Genomic DNA, 17,331 nt, shown 5'->3' on the forward strand with positions numbered 1-17,331 from the left:
ACCGGCTGGCTGGACCAGAAATTTTGGCCAATTGTAAATGCCAACAGTACAATGTAGGATAGAGATACAGACAAAATGACAACGCATATTGAAAGATGAAGAGAGATTGAAGAGTGATTTCCATTCTAATTTTGATTTTGTTAATGAATAGTTTTTTGGCTACATTCCAAAGAAGACATGTTGTAAGTTCAGCTTTTTCTGTGTTGACAACACAGCAAAAGGCTGATCACGCCTATTTCAAATGCCATTTACAGGCCAGAGGAAAGGAGTGGAGACAAAATGAAAATAGCTATTGAGAGCTAAGACATTACATATTTTAATAGAATAAGTTTGGATTGTTAAGATTTTTAAATATATATATGTATTAATCAACAAATCATGAAGTGGGCTTATTTGGAACATCCATGGGCTTAATGGGTACATTAAGTACCCATTAAGCCCATGCCAGACTTTTGACATATATTTTTACAAATTAAACAACAAAAACATTAAAAATAGGTATAAATGAATTATTGACACTTCAAATGAGACATTAGACTATGATTTTAACAAAAATGTTCTCACTTCAATTGGGGCGGTATATATAAAAAATGTCTGAAAAGCAGATTTGGTGGGCTTAATAGGGACATTTACCCTACAGTTGTGCTCAAAAGTTTACATACCCTGTCAGAATTTGTGAAATACTGGCTACATTTCAGAAAATATAATTGATAATGCAACAAAACTTTTTTTATTCAGAGTTAGTGGCTGGGCGAAGCCATATATTATCACACAACTGTGTTTGATCTTTATAAATCCTAATAAGTGCAAACACCAAAATGGCCCTGATCAAAAGTTTACATACCCTCAAAGTTTTACCCTGATAAAATACACACAGATTGACACAGACAGGTTTAAATGGTTACTCAGGGTAACTGTCCATGCCTTAGTGTCTGTGTATAAAAAGTCAGTGAGATTCTGGGCTCTTGACAAACACCTCATCATTTCATCCATTGCTGCACTGACTTTGCTGGATTCTGAGCCATGGGGAAAGCAAAAGAACTGTCAAAAGTCCTGAGAGAGAAGGTTGTTCAACTTTATAAAACAGAAAAAGGATATAAAAAGATTTCCAAAGATTTGAAAATGCCAATCAGCAGTGTTCAAGCTCTCATAAAAGTGGAAATTGAGGAGTTCTCTTGATACCAAGCCACGGTATGGGACCATCAAAAATTTGTTGGTCAGACTTTTTAACTTTTTAAAAGATTGTGTTATTTTGGGATGTCTCAACAGTTTAATTTGAATCCCATTAAAAATAAGAGAAATCTGTTTTGCCTAATCACTCAAGACCATCGGCTGCCCTCTCCCCTCCCTGATGGACATTTACATCTCCTGCTGCCTCAACACAGCCAAAAACATCCAGGACAACTCCAACTGTTTTACCCACTTCCCTCAGGGAGGCGCTACAGGTGCATCTTAAATTTGATTTCTAAAAAACACAATATCTGGATTATTTTGACTATATAAGAAATAATCAGATTAAACATCGTATAGCCTACTGTTTATCACAGACTGTTTTTTATGAAAGTTCCCACAGAACTTTATTTTGAAACCGGAAGTAGTTGTAAACAACAAGGCAATTCGTAACCGAATACCGATACGAACTAACCCATCTCAGTTTGGTGGGCACTGTTGCGGGAGTGTTCCATCATGTCTACAGAACAGCATCAACGGTAACTTTTTATACAGTAACATAAGCATTTACGTTATGTCTTTAGTGTTGTACAGTTGATGTTCATCTTCATTACATTTACGTTATGTCTGAAGTGACACATTCACTGAATAACTGAAATGGCTATAAAGACAAGGATATAGGCCTACAAGTAAATTATGGCTTTGCATTAAGTAACTAAACACTCTAATTATAAACTATGTATTTTTTACTGTAGACGTTTATTTTTGAGCATTTATCTATGTTATATGAGCTGTGTTCTACATTGATAGTGCCGCGCTTTTCCTTCCCGCTCATATTTGAATTTAAACGGTAGATTTTCCTTTAAGCCTTTGTAATCGATTAAGAAAAAAAAAGTACTTTATTTTGCAGCGTGATTCGAAGCTTTAAACTTTTAGTTTGTGTCCTTTTATTGTAGTCACATTGGAGTAATTGAGGAAATGTTGAAGCAATGTAAAAAAGAAAAGCATCTGTCCTTAAAAAAATTCATATGGGTAATATGTAGCCTAGTTGACCCTTTGCCAGAAAATACAACGTTAAAATGCTGTTTTTAATGTATTTTTTGAGCATATGGGCTCAAAGTTAATCTAAAATCTAAAATTAAATATAAAGTGATACAACAGTAAATGAGAGCTATTTAAAAGCTTATATAAAATAAACATTAAACTCTGCACAAAATATAATATCTGTAAATATGCATCTGGATTCTTTTGGGTTGCTGGCCTGTGAAAAGCAGAATGTTAAGTCGGTGTATGAGGTCACAGAAGCAAGGTTTTTATTTCTCATATTGCAGGAACTCTTATCCAAAGAAATATTTATTTGTTTTTTTTTCCTACAATGATAGAGGGCAAGGGACATCATATCCGAATTGAGCCAGCTGATCCGCAATAGTGCGAATTCCGGACAGACTGTCACTGCCGGGCCTGCTACAGCTGCAGCAACAGCAACAATGGAGCAAGTCATACCCCCCACCTTGGGCAACTTACAAATGACCCGACCAGACCTGGTCAGGGCAAATTTGACCAGGCTATTTCAGCACTACTAGGGTTCAAGAAGGTGCCCAAACAAATTAACACAGCCCTGGCAGCACAAATTTTTCTGCTGCTCTCGGGTAGCTACCCATGAAATCCCTGACCTGGAGGAAAATATGTGTCTCCAGGCCAGTGGACTTGGTGCGACGAAGGTCTTGTTTTGCGATGTCAAAGGCACAGCACAGCAGTTTTTCAAAACACTGGAGAACACTTTCCCCCCATTAAAGAACTGCAGGGGATTTAAAATTATGCGTTGCTGCAGGAGCAGACAATTAATCGACGTAGTAATGCCACCAGGTGGTTATACTGCAGAGTATATTAAAAATCGCAGCACACTGAAGAAGGCTGTCGCCTACATCGTCCCTCTGCAGAATGACCTCCCCCTCAATATGGGAGTGCAACAGGCAAGATATATAGTAAATTATTTGTTAATTTGTATTATTTTCATGTGCCCTAACCCTAACCCATCTCTGTAAATTACATTATAGGAAGAAAATGTGGAGGAGATTACAGAAGATTGCCAAAGATGCAATAGCAAGATCCCGCTGTGTCAACTTGAAAGGCACTTACAACAGTGCAACATCGGGTAAGCCACTATCATATAACCCTTTTTAGACCACTGTGGCAGGGAAGGTGTAGGTTTGCTGTGTGAGCCCAAGTTTAAGACCTCATACAAGATCCCTTGGTGTAGTTGCTTCATCTCTTCAAACAGTGTTTATTAAAATACACATAAGCAATACAAACCACCCTTTGTTGCAGCCTTCATTTCAATGTCTTTGTGAACTGATGGGGTTTTTTTTTCACAATTCCACTCTGATGCAGTGCAAATTTTATTACCTACCGGTATTAATGAAGTTATTACATGATTGTGCAATACATGTTTTGATGCTTTACTTTTGAAAAAGCAAGAATGACATTGATTTCAAAATGAGAACAGTGACATAAGAACAAAGTTTTTTGACTCTAATATTATTGGAGTGTTATTATATGCAGACAGAATATACTGCATTTTTACCACAAAGTTTGCTTGTCCTTTAATTTGGAGGAAGAAAATTTATTTTGCTTGAATCCTGTATTGTTACATAGAAAGTTTCAACATAGTTGGCTATCTAACATGACACAATCATGTGTTCATTTTTTTTTTTTACACAGTAGCAGCGCCACAAGGGTGACACACTCCAGCGACCATACGTAAGTAAAAATTCCCTATTGTTTCTCGTAACATATCTACAAATTAAAACATCCTTGCAAGTATATTATATTATATGTAGTTATATTAACAAGTCTGCACATACACAAAGAAAATATAGGTGACATAGAAAAAGTATAACTCTATACACAGTTTTCATTCACTACTTTGTGTGGTTATCTATCTTCTCCCAGAAGCAAAACACCAGCCACCCTGCTGTGGGCTGTCAATTTAAGGTCTTAACAGAAGGTGTTGTCCTTTTTTGGCTGGATGTATTTTCATTTGACCACAAGATGGTGCATTAATGTGTGAACTGTAAAGCCAAAAAAGGTGGCAATTTGGTGACAAACACAATGACTTCATAACCAATGATGTAATTATCTCTAAGGAAGCCTTGTAATATTTGAAAATTTGTAATTTATGAAATGAAAAATTGTATTTTAGTTTGGCCCCACATGAATTTATGGAAATGTTGATTTTGATTGATAAAGCGTGACACACCAAAAATAATGCCACTGTTTAATTTTATGTTGTTTTTGTAAAAGAATCTCAAAAATGGGGTCTATATCACAAAGTAGTAATGTGTCCTTGCTTGTGTGATCTTGTGTTGCTTTTTTCCTTATAGTAACCCGGAACATAACAGCTGGTCAATGAGGATTTGCCTCATGCGAACCCATCAAAAACTGTTCAACTGCCGCCAAGGTAAAACACCAATCTCTGTTTAATTTTTAAATATTATGTGATCATGTAATTTGTGTTTTCCATGGCCTGTAATAGCCACTTTTCTTTGTTTTTTTTTAATTACCTGGATACATAAAACATAAAATTGTTGGATTAAAATTCAATCAGAAACAGTAAACCCTTTCAAACTGTTGTGGAATGATTACATTTTGAAATGAATAACATGTACAGCACTAATCTAATCTTCGGCATCCAGGGTGTGACTTTGTTGGTACCCACAAGGAAATATTTATATAAAATCAAAATTAAATTTGTGGCATCGGTGGCTTGGTGGTAGAGCAGGTGCCCCATGTACAAGGCTGTTGCCGCAGCGGCCCAGGTTCGAATCCAGCCTGTGGCCCTTTGCTCCATGTCACTCCCTCTCTCTCTCCCCCTTTCACACTTGTCTGTCCTATCAATTAAAGGCTTAAAAATGCCCAAAAAATATCTTTAAAAAAAAAAAAAGAAATTAAATTTACACCCTTGAGTAAATTGAGAGTGAGTAGAGTGAGTGTAATGCAATGGTCATGCGACCCATGAATCCGGCATATTTGGAAAATAACATTTTACCACAAAATGTAAAGTTTGATATACTGTACTTATATTAATTCTCAACAGTTCAAAGTTTTCTTTTTTCTATTTTTTTATTGATGTTTTGTTGTTGTTTTTTTAGCCGATGAGGTGAAAGTTTTCAAGGTTAATAGGAACCTTGATGCAGGTGGCTTTCGGCAGTTTATAAGGGCCATCTACCCTGAGCTGCGGAACAACAACTTTGAGTTCTGCAAAGTCAACAGGCACAAGGTGGTGGTCCCCCTGACTGAAAGCACGCCAAAAGAGATCCGTTCAAGCGGAGTGTTGGGACGCTCAGCTTTATATGTTCGTCCGTTGGTGAGTAATCCTTTTTTCTAGAAAAAAAATCTCAGTTGTTGCAATATTAATGTTTTTCTGTTGTATTAAAATTGTTTTTGTATTTCATAGTGTGAAATTGAAACGGACACAGACATGTACTTTATTCATGTCATTTATTTGCTGACACACCTGTACAAAGCCAATTCACTCTCCATAGCCAACCTCAAGCATTTCGACTTCAAATGGCTTTGTTTTCATGAACGAATAAAGACAGTATGATAATCTCCCTTTTTTATTTAACAAAGCTACAGTATTAATGACATTAAAAAATTAACACAAACACATAAAGTCTTCTGCACTTGGAAAACGTTATGGGGGGGAAACAGGTAAGTTTAGGAAATTAAATTTGTAATCATCAGTGAAGCGTAGTTAATCTTAATGAATTTATATTTGTACTTTATTCATGTCATTTATTTGCTGACACCCTTTAACAATTTACAGTATTAATGACATGCAGTGCAACAAATCACAGAACTTCCTGAGTATGGCAACAAAACATTTAGGCTTTTGCCATCACGTATGTGACGAATTACATCATTGTTATAATTGGTTATGGTCTGCCACTGCATCAATTACATGATTATTTTCAACACCCCTACTGTGTGTACTGTGCACCGAACATAACAATAGATAATATTATTTGTTAACTCTATTTGTTTGCAGGATTTGGCCTCTTTCCCTTCTGCCTCTTCTAGAAGTTCCCCTCCAGTGTCCCCTCCAGTGTCCCCTCAAGTGTCCCAAGAGTTGAGGGAGGTTCTATGCACACTGGTGGGAAACCTCGACATTAAAACACTGCCACTTCCAGCAAACAGAATTAATGTCGTGAGGGCTGACATTATAAAGCATAAGAACACATGAATGCCTTATGTTTTATTTCAGTCATCATCATTTCAAATCATACTGACACAAATGTTTACAAACGACAAAATGGTGATAATATCAGAGACAAGTAATACTAGTGTACACCTGCAGTTATCAGTACATTCTGTCTACAGTTGTGTGGTTTTGCTGCCTAACCTTTTCTACCGCAAAATTTCAATTGTCTTTTATACTTTCAGGACTTAGTAGTGGCACCTACAAGGAAACATCATTTCTGTGAGTGTAGTTCATGGAGGAGGGGGGCCACACGTGCTTTCAAAGCGACTGCTCTGCCGGCTGACAGGGGAAACGACTCCCCCTGTTGATTTGATGGAGGTGGAGGATGAGGACTTAAGGAACCAGTTCCAGAAGGCAAGTTTTAAATTACTGGAAGCAATATTCAAAATTTTGATTACCATATACCACTTTATATTTATACCACTTTTATATTTCAACAAAAGGACATTTTACAAGAAGGGACGTAATGTAAAAATAACTTTAGGCTCATGTGATTGTAATTAATTACATTTAAACATAGATTGGTACTTAAAATTATATTTTAGCAAATATTATTTTCTATAACTCATTACGCTTACATTCTCACTCCAACTAAATTTGATACACTCCCAGACAGTTGTCATTACAAAGGTTACCGATCCTCTGGTTTGTATTAAATGGACACATGCTGACCACACATGGCAGGGTTTCCTAATACAGTACCATTAGGAGAGCATTAGTTTACACCATCATTGGATTTGAGGTTTTCTACAGTGAAAAATAAAGGACCTGTAAATGGGCAGAGAAAGCTTAGTAGATGTGGAAAAAATAAAGAAAAACATAAAAAAAAAACATTACTGATATTTGAATTCAATTTTATTGTCAATCATAGAAATTATTAATGGAAATAATAGTCATAGAAAATTTTGAAAATATACTCAGCTCCACCCATTTCTCAATTTACAACTATATTCATACATGTCTACAGCACATAATAGATGCCTACTACTGTATATTTTGTGCCTATTGAAGTAATTAACTGAATATGGAACTGTGACATTATTTATCTGTACCAAAACTAATTTTAGGCTCATTGCAGATAAAACAAGCGGCAACAACAGGAGAAGTCCAAGAAGCTGCGTTGGAGGCAGCGTCCAGCCTGTCACTGGGGGTCCCTATCAATAATCCGGACCCTCAGTGACAGGGACGACATTATCTCTTCAGCTTTGAGTTATTACTTGGAAGGTCGACTGGACGCACCTTTAAAACAGTCAGTGATTTGATTGTGTCTGTCGTATATTGGAAAGATTAAAGGAGAAGTCTGGTGATATCTGTTTTGGTTCTGTGTGTAAAAATGCAGTGAGAAAGCAGGTTACGCATGTTTCTGGTGGAACTATTACAAGCCCCATAATATATATGGGCCACTGATTAGTCTAAATCAGCATACACAGTATATGTATCAGATCATTTAACAGATTTCTTCACTACCCCTGACCTTACACTCTCACACACAAACACACACACACACACACACACGCCATAATAAAAAGAGTAATGCATCCAAAACCATTAAGCCAAGGTTCCCTGAATTACCCGATTATATTTCAAGTAAGCCCTGATTTTTGTTTTTGATCTTTTCATGTAATTAGTTATAGAAATATAATTTTATCAACAGCTTTGATATATTTAAGATTCTTTTTTTACAACTAAAACGGGTACTACATTTATATTGGCAGGTAGTAATCTGTGTAATCTATGTTATGTCTTAGGCTTCAGGAGGGCATGGAAGCTCTGGGAGTGCTGCAGGCACTCAGGGAAAAGCCTGCCTTACGGCTGCTGTTTTTTGGAGGCCCCCCTGGTCCGCTGACAGCGGAGCAAGTGACAAAACTATTTCAAGTCACATTCAGTGTGGCAGGGAGCTCTCTGCGTTTGGAGGAGGAGAGAGCAGTTGGCCATTGGAGGGACTGGCTCATTGACGTAGAGGGTATGCACATTTTGATAACTAGAAGGAAATCGGGGAATGTTGAACACAATGCATCTTTTACAGAGAAAACCAAAGTATGAATGGTGTTGCAGTGTCTACACAAATTGCATTTCTCTCTCGCACAAAAATATGTGAGCTGTCATATGTTGACATTATACACAGGGTTCCCATGGGGCCTTGAAATCCTTGTAAGTTTTTTAATTAAGAAAAAATAACAGGCCCTTGAAAGTTTTTGAAAATAGGCTTTAAAAGACATTGGTCATTCAAAGTGCTTGAATTCATACCTTGCCCAAGAGGTTTTGTGAATATTTTTTACATATTGAAGAGTATTCCTGCCAGACCAGAAAAAAAATCAGTTTCACTTCATAACAAGATCAGTTTCACGTTATAGTCCGACCCTTTTCTTGTAGGGTCATTCATTCATTAATCTGACGGAGTCCACAAGCATTACCACACATGAAAGGCCATTTCCAGTCCTAATCAATGCTTGTCACATATGATCAGTTCATCTCATACCATCCATAGACCCAACTGCAGCGTGTGGACGTTTATATTCACTTTGTTCAAGAATCTAGCATTTTGTCAATGTGAACGTATCGGCACAGACATATTTTAAAATTGTTCTGTGGATGCAAGTTCCATCATTTTTTTTGTCCAATAATTTTTTTAAAATTGTTTTAAAAAGATAATTTTAACCAAAATAGGACTTACCGTGACGTCAGCATTGTTCATTTCTGGGTCAGCGAGCACTGTACTCCGTTACCATAGATGTTACTCTAATTACTCTCAGCCAGAGGCGTCACGTGACTCGTTAGGTGACGTGATTTCAGAGACAAACATTGGCAAGGCAAGGCAAGGCAATTTTATTTGTATAGCCCGTTTTTACAAACAGTTTGTCTCAAAGGGCTTTACATGGCATCATAACAACATCCTCTGCCCTTACACCCTCACATCCACTGAGGAAAAATTCCATAGAAAACCCTTTTAACAGGGAAAAATTGGAGAAACCTCAGGGTGAGCAACACAGGAGGGATCCCTCACCCAGGACGGGCAGACATGCAATAGATGTTGTATACAGACAAGAAAACTGTTTATAACACAGAATGTGAAAAACATAGAAATGTTAACAAGAGCTGATGGAGGCAGCTTCTGGTGGGAGGAAAGGCAGGGAGAGCAGGCCAGCTTAATGGGAGTACATTGATTAGGACTGGAAATGGCGTTTAAGGAGTGAACAGGTCTTGTGACTCCCTTCATACCTAAATGTTCAGTGATAGCATTTAAATTGACATTTAGCATAGCCACACCTTCAAACGCTATGATACTGGGAGGTGACCTGTGTAAAGCTGCAGGTTTCATCCATAGTGCTCTACGGACCCTCTGACTTGCAGCCTAGAGTTAAACATGCTGCACTGGATCACCATATGCTCCTTAAATTGGAGGGAACTGGACCTGGAAAGTCCTTGAAAGGTGGTAACCCTGTATATATTTACAATGAAATGGTCCATTTTCGAGAACATGGTTTCACAGCATCCAACATAGGTCCATTGCCAAAACGCAATCATAATCATTTTGCCTTCATTAGATTGAAGGGGTAGTTTTGATATTTACACTTACAGATTTATTTGGAGATAATTTTGTTTATGCTTTGTGAATTGTAAAACAACATTTAACCAGAATCACTTCTTTTACATGTATCACATCTTTTACATTGCAGGTGGAGATGCAGTGTTGATCCAGGATGGACTTGAGCCAGTCCACATTACACTAGAGGACGTCCTCATGTTCGCCACTGGGGCGGACAGAATCCCACCTCTGGGCTTTAGTGTGGTGCCGTCACTGGCTTTTTTGCACGAGCCCCTGAACAGCCAGAGGAAGAGGAAGTTTCCAGAGGCCAACACCTGCGCCCTCATCATGAGGCTGCCAATGCATGCCTCATATGAACAATTCAGTGATTCAATGATATCTGGGATTAAGCAGTCCCCACAGTTCGGGACTGCTTAATCCCAGATATTGGATTGGCTGACAGTTATTATTAGTTATTAGTTATTATTTTCTCCTCCAGTCCTGATATACTGTATGAATGGTGATTTCATGCTGAGACTGTCAGGTTAGAAGAAAGAACCAGCTGTTCACAGGTGACGTTATCAAGAGCTGTGGATTTCCAAGATGGCTGCCAGAGGGCATGTTACATCACCTGAGACCTGCACATAGCACAGGATGCCCCTACCAGTGTTTTTCTACTGCACAGCCATAATAAATGAGCAGGGAGGCGGGCAGGACACTGCTGACAGATTAATAATGAATGAGCACAGATAGACAGAGAGGGAAAAAGAGAAGGACTACTGGAATCACACACACACACACACACACACACACACACACCTCACATACACGAGCCTAGTTTCCATGACTGATTGAAATTGCAATTAGAACCTGCTTCAGACTGCTGCTGGGAACAAAGTACTGTCAGATACTCCTTCACACACACACATGAATGGACGTGAACTCATACTATCACACACTTGTATTGAAATGATTTGCTATTAAGCAGCGGTACCCTGGCATTTAGACAGCAAATTGCACTGAGTTAAAAAATAATGAAAGGGTCATGGAAGATTTGAATAACAGATTCATGAGTTTGAGAGCATATCATATTCAAAGACACAGAACAGCAGTTTAGAATACCCCGAGAAAGGATTTTCCAGCTCCAGAAAAATGATCACAGTGACAATAATAGTGTCCTCTGTCTGGATGTAAACAGTAGAATTAGCCCATTCGCATCATAAGATATTCTGCAAGGAATGTGTGCGTCGCCTGGTGACATTGCATTAATTGTTGTTATTGATTAAGTGTTTACTGTTATTATTGATATTGTTTACTGTTATTATTGTTTACTGTTAAGGTTGTTCTTAATAAATTTGTTTACTGTCATAATTATTAATAGCCTGTCTAACACCAGACCTCATCTCAATTTAGATTGAAATTCGACTTGCACAGCGAATAAATTCGTGCAAGGCAGCATGGGTATACCTAGGCTAAATTATTAAGTGATTTTTTTTTAAAAAATATAAAAACATATTAACCAGCACATCTCAAAATGAATACGTACTTTAGATTCAACACACATACAATTTGGCCAGAAATACTTTTTTGTTTTTTGTTATTTTGCATTTCACGTGTTAAGTTCTTTGTGGCAAATCAAACAGCTGGAAAATTGAAAATTCTGTGACTAGCCTATTGATTGCACTTAAGTAAGCAATCTGCACCCTTGTGGCCTATTGCTATGTGATTATATTGAGACATTAAGTTACACACAAACTGTCCACAAAGTTCAATAAACGAGACTCAATTTTTCCTCCTTAACTTTATTGCTGAAATTGACATACAAACAATGCAACAGTGCCATCAAGTGCTTAGAGACCGCAGTACATTAGAAATGTTGAAAACATAAATGAAATTTGACACTGTCTTGATCGTGACAGACTCAAAAGCAAACATTTTGGAGGTAGGTGCAAAGTCTTCCATAACATTTAATGTGAAGGTAAAAACAAAAATATTGCCGTTATTGCAACTGTGGAAGATTGTTATTCAAAAAAATCATGTTTGAATGCCCATGCAAACACAACAGATTTATGGAGACCAGAACTGATGTGAATGAGAAAGTTGACATTGTGCATGTGCATTTTCTTGGGTAAAAAAACATGATTTAAAGTTATTCATTTCATGATTTGTGCACACTAAGCTGTGATGGGTTTAAAAATAATTTAAAATTCATATATACACACATAATTGTGTGTTGGCTGTTACAAAGTTTTGTGCAGCTGTATATGCAACTTTGTCATTGAATAGTTCATGTTCAGTGATTTAAGATAAAAAGAGAGTTCATACTGTACAGTAAAGATAAATAGATAAAAAGCTAAATGCATGAAGAAGAGAGATAAAAGAGATATATACGAATTTATTTGAAAGAGATACTACTACTGCTCTACTATGCTTTCCCATAGTATAAATCTCTAGTATCCAACCGTTGATTTCTTGTAACAGGTTCAGTCTTGTACTAGTTCCTTGTTATTGCCTTCTTGCATGTAATGGATTATATCTTGGCCACATATCTACCATAATCTATGACATTATCGTTTATATTTCCAAGATACATAACCTTGCAGTCATTATGTGTCCACACTGTTGTTTTTATCATTTGTTTTATAGCACTTTGAGATTCCCTGGAATGTAAGGTGCATTATAAATAAAATGTATTATTATTATTATTATTATTATGTGGCTGAAAGACATTTCCTCATATACAGCATCAGAATAAGGAGCTACACGGGAAATACTTCACAGTCTGTTGTGGCTTAGATATGTTTCATATGTGCACATGCACATGTGTGCAGACATGTATAACTGAATTTTTTTAATATGTGATGTCATTGCTGTTAATATGCTCCCTGGTCTGGTGGTGAGGGCCCTTATCTTGTGGAATTATTACTTCTTTTAATTTTCAAGTCTGTGTTTTCTTTTGCAGACTGCTCTGTGTTTGGGGAAAAACATCAATAAATAAATATAAATTTTTAAAGAATGGTCTCGAGCTGATGAATCAAATCAGTCACATTTTAAATGACCATTTCTACGCTTTTAATTGAAGGCAAACCGTCTAACTTGCTTGCTTTAGGTTCAGACCGACAGTGGCTGTCATGTGCTGTTGGTGCCAGAAAGTTCCTTTTGTGGTGGACAAACAAAGATCGTGTGTGAAGAACAGGATGACTTAGTAGTGGAAAACGTGACAACATCCGCTCAGCAGTCAGACAGACTAATACTGATCACTGACACATTATGAGACAAATTAATTGATTTCATATTTTGAAATCTTGTATATAGTCTATGATTTTCTTTTCAACAGAACCTTGCTATAAAGAGTATTATCAGAAAAACATAGTTTAAGTATCAAAAGCAAACTTTTATGCTAAAGAAACTGCTTTTCACATGAAAAAGAAACATTTTCTGTGTATTTTCTACACAAAACCTTTAACCTGGGTGAAACTGAATCAACAGGTTAGTCTGACTTGAATATTTACAACTATGACAGATAATGACAAGAGAGATGAGATCCAATTTTGTTTTTTTTAATTGATGTACTTGATGTATTCCAATTGAAAAACAATAAACCAATTAGCTTTTGCTGCATGGCTTGGAAAAAAAAAAAAAAAAACGGGAGAACCGGAGCACCCGGAGAAAACCCGTCACCCAGGAAGACAACACACAAACTCACAAAGGCTCAGGACCGGAAAGCGATCCCTCACCTGTGAGGTTGCGCTGCTGACTCCCAAGGTGGTCCTGAGAGCTCAAGTCCTGTCTCACATGTGTCCAAAAGGTAACCTGGAGGTCACCTGGATGGGATGGGAGGCAGGACATGAGCTCTCTATTGAATTCATGTTGGAAGAAAAAAAGCCTCACGCCAGTTTTTTCCTCCAACATGAATCCTATGGGCTCTGTGCAGCATTGAGTATTTCCTGTCCTATACTATTGGATTAAGTGATTAATCAGGTGTGTGCTCTGGGTGTGCCGCACACCTGATTAACCACTTAATCCAATAGTATAGGACAGGAAATACTCAAGCCTACTTCCTTTCAGGAAGTAGTGGAGCTGATGCACAGAGTCCATTATACGTCACCTAAATGGGACTGACCCTCCTGAAGGACTTGGAGATTACGCTGCCCAGACTGGAAAAGAACCTGCAGATGATGTTTCTCTGCGGTGTCTTAAGGTGACGTGCAAAGGTGCAGACTGCATAATCCATTTCTGGTTGTTCTTGACATAATGAAACCAGAACGAGCTCTGCACAGCCCCAGAATCTACAGAGGTCCTTGAAAATGGTCTTGTCCAGACTTTTAAATGTTTCCGGGGTGATATCACAATCATCCCCCTGGACTTCGGCCCATATCTTTTCAAACAGGTGGTTGATGATGATATGGGGGTCTTTCAAGTGAATGTTGACCTTCGCTTTTTTGTAGACCCGCGTAACCAGCTTTTCAACAAGAATTTGGACACAGATTTTGTTTTTCTCTGTGTTCAAATCCCTGTCTGGTCTTACATGCAGCACAGGTTCAGCACCTGCCTCAGGTACACTGAGTGCTGGTTCTAGTGCTGGTTCTAGTGCTGGTTCTAGTGCTGGTTCTAGTGCTGCTGCTGCTGCTGCTGGTTCTAGTGCTGCTGCTGCTGCTGCTGCTGCTGGTTCTAGTGCTGCTGCTGCTGGTGGTGGTTCCAGTGCTGCTGCTGCTGCTGCTGCTGCTGCTGCTGGTGGTTCTAGTGCTGGTGCTGGTGTGGCTCTGTCCTCTGATCCCACTGAGATCTGCACAGGAGAGAGCCAAGACAGCTTGGAGCTCTTTATTGGTGTAGATGTTAAGTGGAAGCTGTCATAGTCATCAGCCTTCAGATCTACACGTCTTGTTCTGCAACATAAACTGACGTTGCCCATGAATGATTTTTTCACCGGGCTCTCTATCGGTGTAGATGTTAAGTCGAAGCTGTCATCGTCATCAGCCTTCAGATCTACACGTCTTGTTCTGCAACATAAACTGACGTTGCCCATGAATGATGTTTTCACCGGGCTCTCTATCGGTGTAGATGTTAAGTCGAAGCTGTCATCATCGTCATCAGCCTTCAGATCTACACGTTTTGTTCTGCAACATAAACTGACGTTGCCCATGAATGATGTTTTCACCGGGCTCTCTATCGGTGTAGATGTTAAGTGGAAGCTGTCATCATCGTCATCAGCCTTCAGATCTACACGTTTTGTTCTGCAACATAAACTGACGTTGCCCATGAATGATGTTATCATGCTGCAAGCATGTTCCACCATGTCAGTCAGTCTCGGAGTGTCCCCGCTGGTGCAGGTGGAGGAGCTGATGCTCTTGGAAATCTCCTCAGACATCATCTTGGTTAGAGTCTCAGAGCTGTCACCTGATTCCTGATCGTTGACGCCCAGAGCCTGAGCAAAAGCCTCAGGGACTACATTGCCCAGTGTGGACGCAACGCTCTCTTCAGTGACCATTTGATTTTTGTCCACATTTGTCAGGGAGTCAGTCAGGGAGTCCTTCAGGTACACCACCAGGTCCATGAGCAGCACCGCCAATATATCTCTGGTGGTCTCATCAGGTTTCCCATCCCTCAGCTTTTGGCGCTGCACTTCTGACAGCTCCTGGAAAAATCTCTTCGCAAATGGAATAACATGGTCCACTCCCAACTGAGATGACTCTCTTGATGGTGTCATGCTGAGTTCTTCTTCCAAATGTCTCAATTTAAAAGAGTCAAGGTGCAGTCTGCAACTGTAGTCTGAGTTCAAATCGACTCTTACTTACAAACTCGCAAAATGTGTATCGTGATGTCACAAATGACGTCATCGAATAACCCATACGCTAGCCCCTCCCCCAGAGCGACTGCAGTTTAGCAACCGTTGCTAAGCACCGGCGGAACGCTGTGTGGCACGGCCATGACGGGCATTTTGACCGTTTTCAAATTTCTATGTCAAAGAGCTTTATTGAATTAAAAGTTACAGTGCTGCTGGTTCCTGACTTTCCCTAAAAACATCTTTAGCCTATCCTATTTAGGCCTATTTAAAACGTCATTTAAGCAAATTTGACAAAAGGCATTAAAATGTGATGATTTCTAGGCTACCTATTTCGGCCACAGGCGGTCATAATGATTGCACGACGATAAACTGATAAATTTATCGCGCCGCGGCAGATGCATCTTGGTTGCTAGGCAACTATCATTGTCTCTGTCAAAAGTTAAAGTCCGGGAGAGAATTCATTCATTTCATACTAAGCTAAGTGGTGATAACTGGAGGAATCAATAAAAGAGAAGCCGGCTGATGCTGAGGGATCGGTACCGAGACCCGGTAGCTATTAAACGGCCCGAGGCAAATTTAATCAAGACCATAATAATAATAAGCTCCGACGTCATCGGCTCTTATCGTTACTTTTTAAAGTTTGGTTTCATGTATCATCATGAAGCAGCCTCTCTCCTGCTGCCTGTCTGCACGTCAGGGCTGACCTCCTCCTTACATCGTGCACACACACACACACACACACACACACACACACACACACACACACACACACAGTTAAGTCAGACATCAGCAGAGAGGCCGCGGTGCAGATGAAGGGAATATAACTTCAAGATCACTCTAGTTGACAACAGCTGCGCTTGTTACTGTGAGTAAGAGCAATAAGACCTCTGCCAATAAAAAGCCAATACTTTATCAATACATGTGATCAGCATGTAGAAAGCCATATTTCAGTCCGCTCTGTCCGCACTCTCTCATTCACCGCTATTATGATTCATGATCGCGGTCGACACAAGCACATCGCGCTCGCGAGGCTAACAGCAAAGTGTTATAGACAAACTAAATGTAGGCTAACACTTTATCTGAAGATGCACCTGAGGCAGCGACCTGCAGACAGAGAGTGTCCTCAGTAGAGGGGGGACAGAGAGCAGGATGAATGACTGATACTGATGTCTGTCTTCTTCATGTTGACATAACGTGACTTTCTTCACTCAGTATTGTGATGTCAGGAGGAATATTTATTTTATTGACATGTTAGATTTGTTTCCACTGAGACATTATTGAGTTTATATCGTGACTTTGTTGTTGTAAATATGACTGTTGCTGCCACGGACTGTATAAAACTATATCCTGTGTAACTGACCTATAAGGAAAGCATCAGGAGGTGAGGTGTGTGCATGTGTGGAGCAGAGGGAGAGAGGGAGATGCTGGTAGAGAGATAGAGTGTGTTATTACATACTGTTAATGTTACTTATTATGCTTCTGTGCAGTGATAGCTCTTTTTTATTCTGTTTCTGAATGCGCGTGTGTGTATAGGCTTATATATAGGCTATATATATGTAGGCCATTAGCCTATCTGGTTTTAAAATC

The 17,331-nt window shown here is 38.9% G+C and overlaps 1 long non-coding RNA gene across 1 annotated transcript; it reads left to right on the forward strand.

Annotated features, from left to right (window-relative positions):
• Positions 1–3,227: 3,227 nt before the first annotated feature.
• On the forward strand, positions 3,228–4,630 carry LOC144463900 (uncharacterized). The gene is made up of 3 exons (XR_013491890.1): positions 3,228–3,325; positions 3,892–3,930; positions 4,554–4,630. It is a non-coding gene; the product is annotated as an uncharacterized LOC144463900 (long non-coding RNA).
• Positions 4,631–17,331: the final 12,701 nt, after the last annotated feature.

The sequence above is a fragment of the Epinephelus lanceolatus genome, chromosome 7 (assembly GCF_041903045.1).
Source record: "Epinephelus lanceolatus isolate andai-2023 chromosome 7, ASM4190304v1, whole genome shotgun sequence".
Classification (NCBI taxonomy): domain Eukaryota; kingdom Metazoa; phylum Chordata; class Actinopteri; order Perciformes; family Serranidae; genus Epinephelus; species Epinephelus lanceolatus.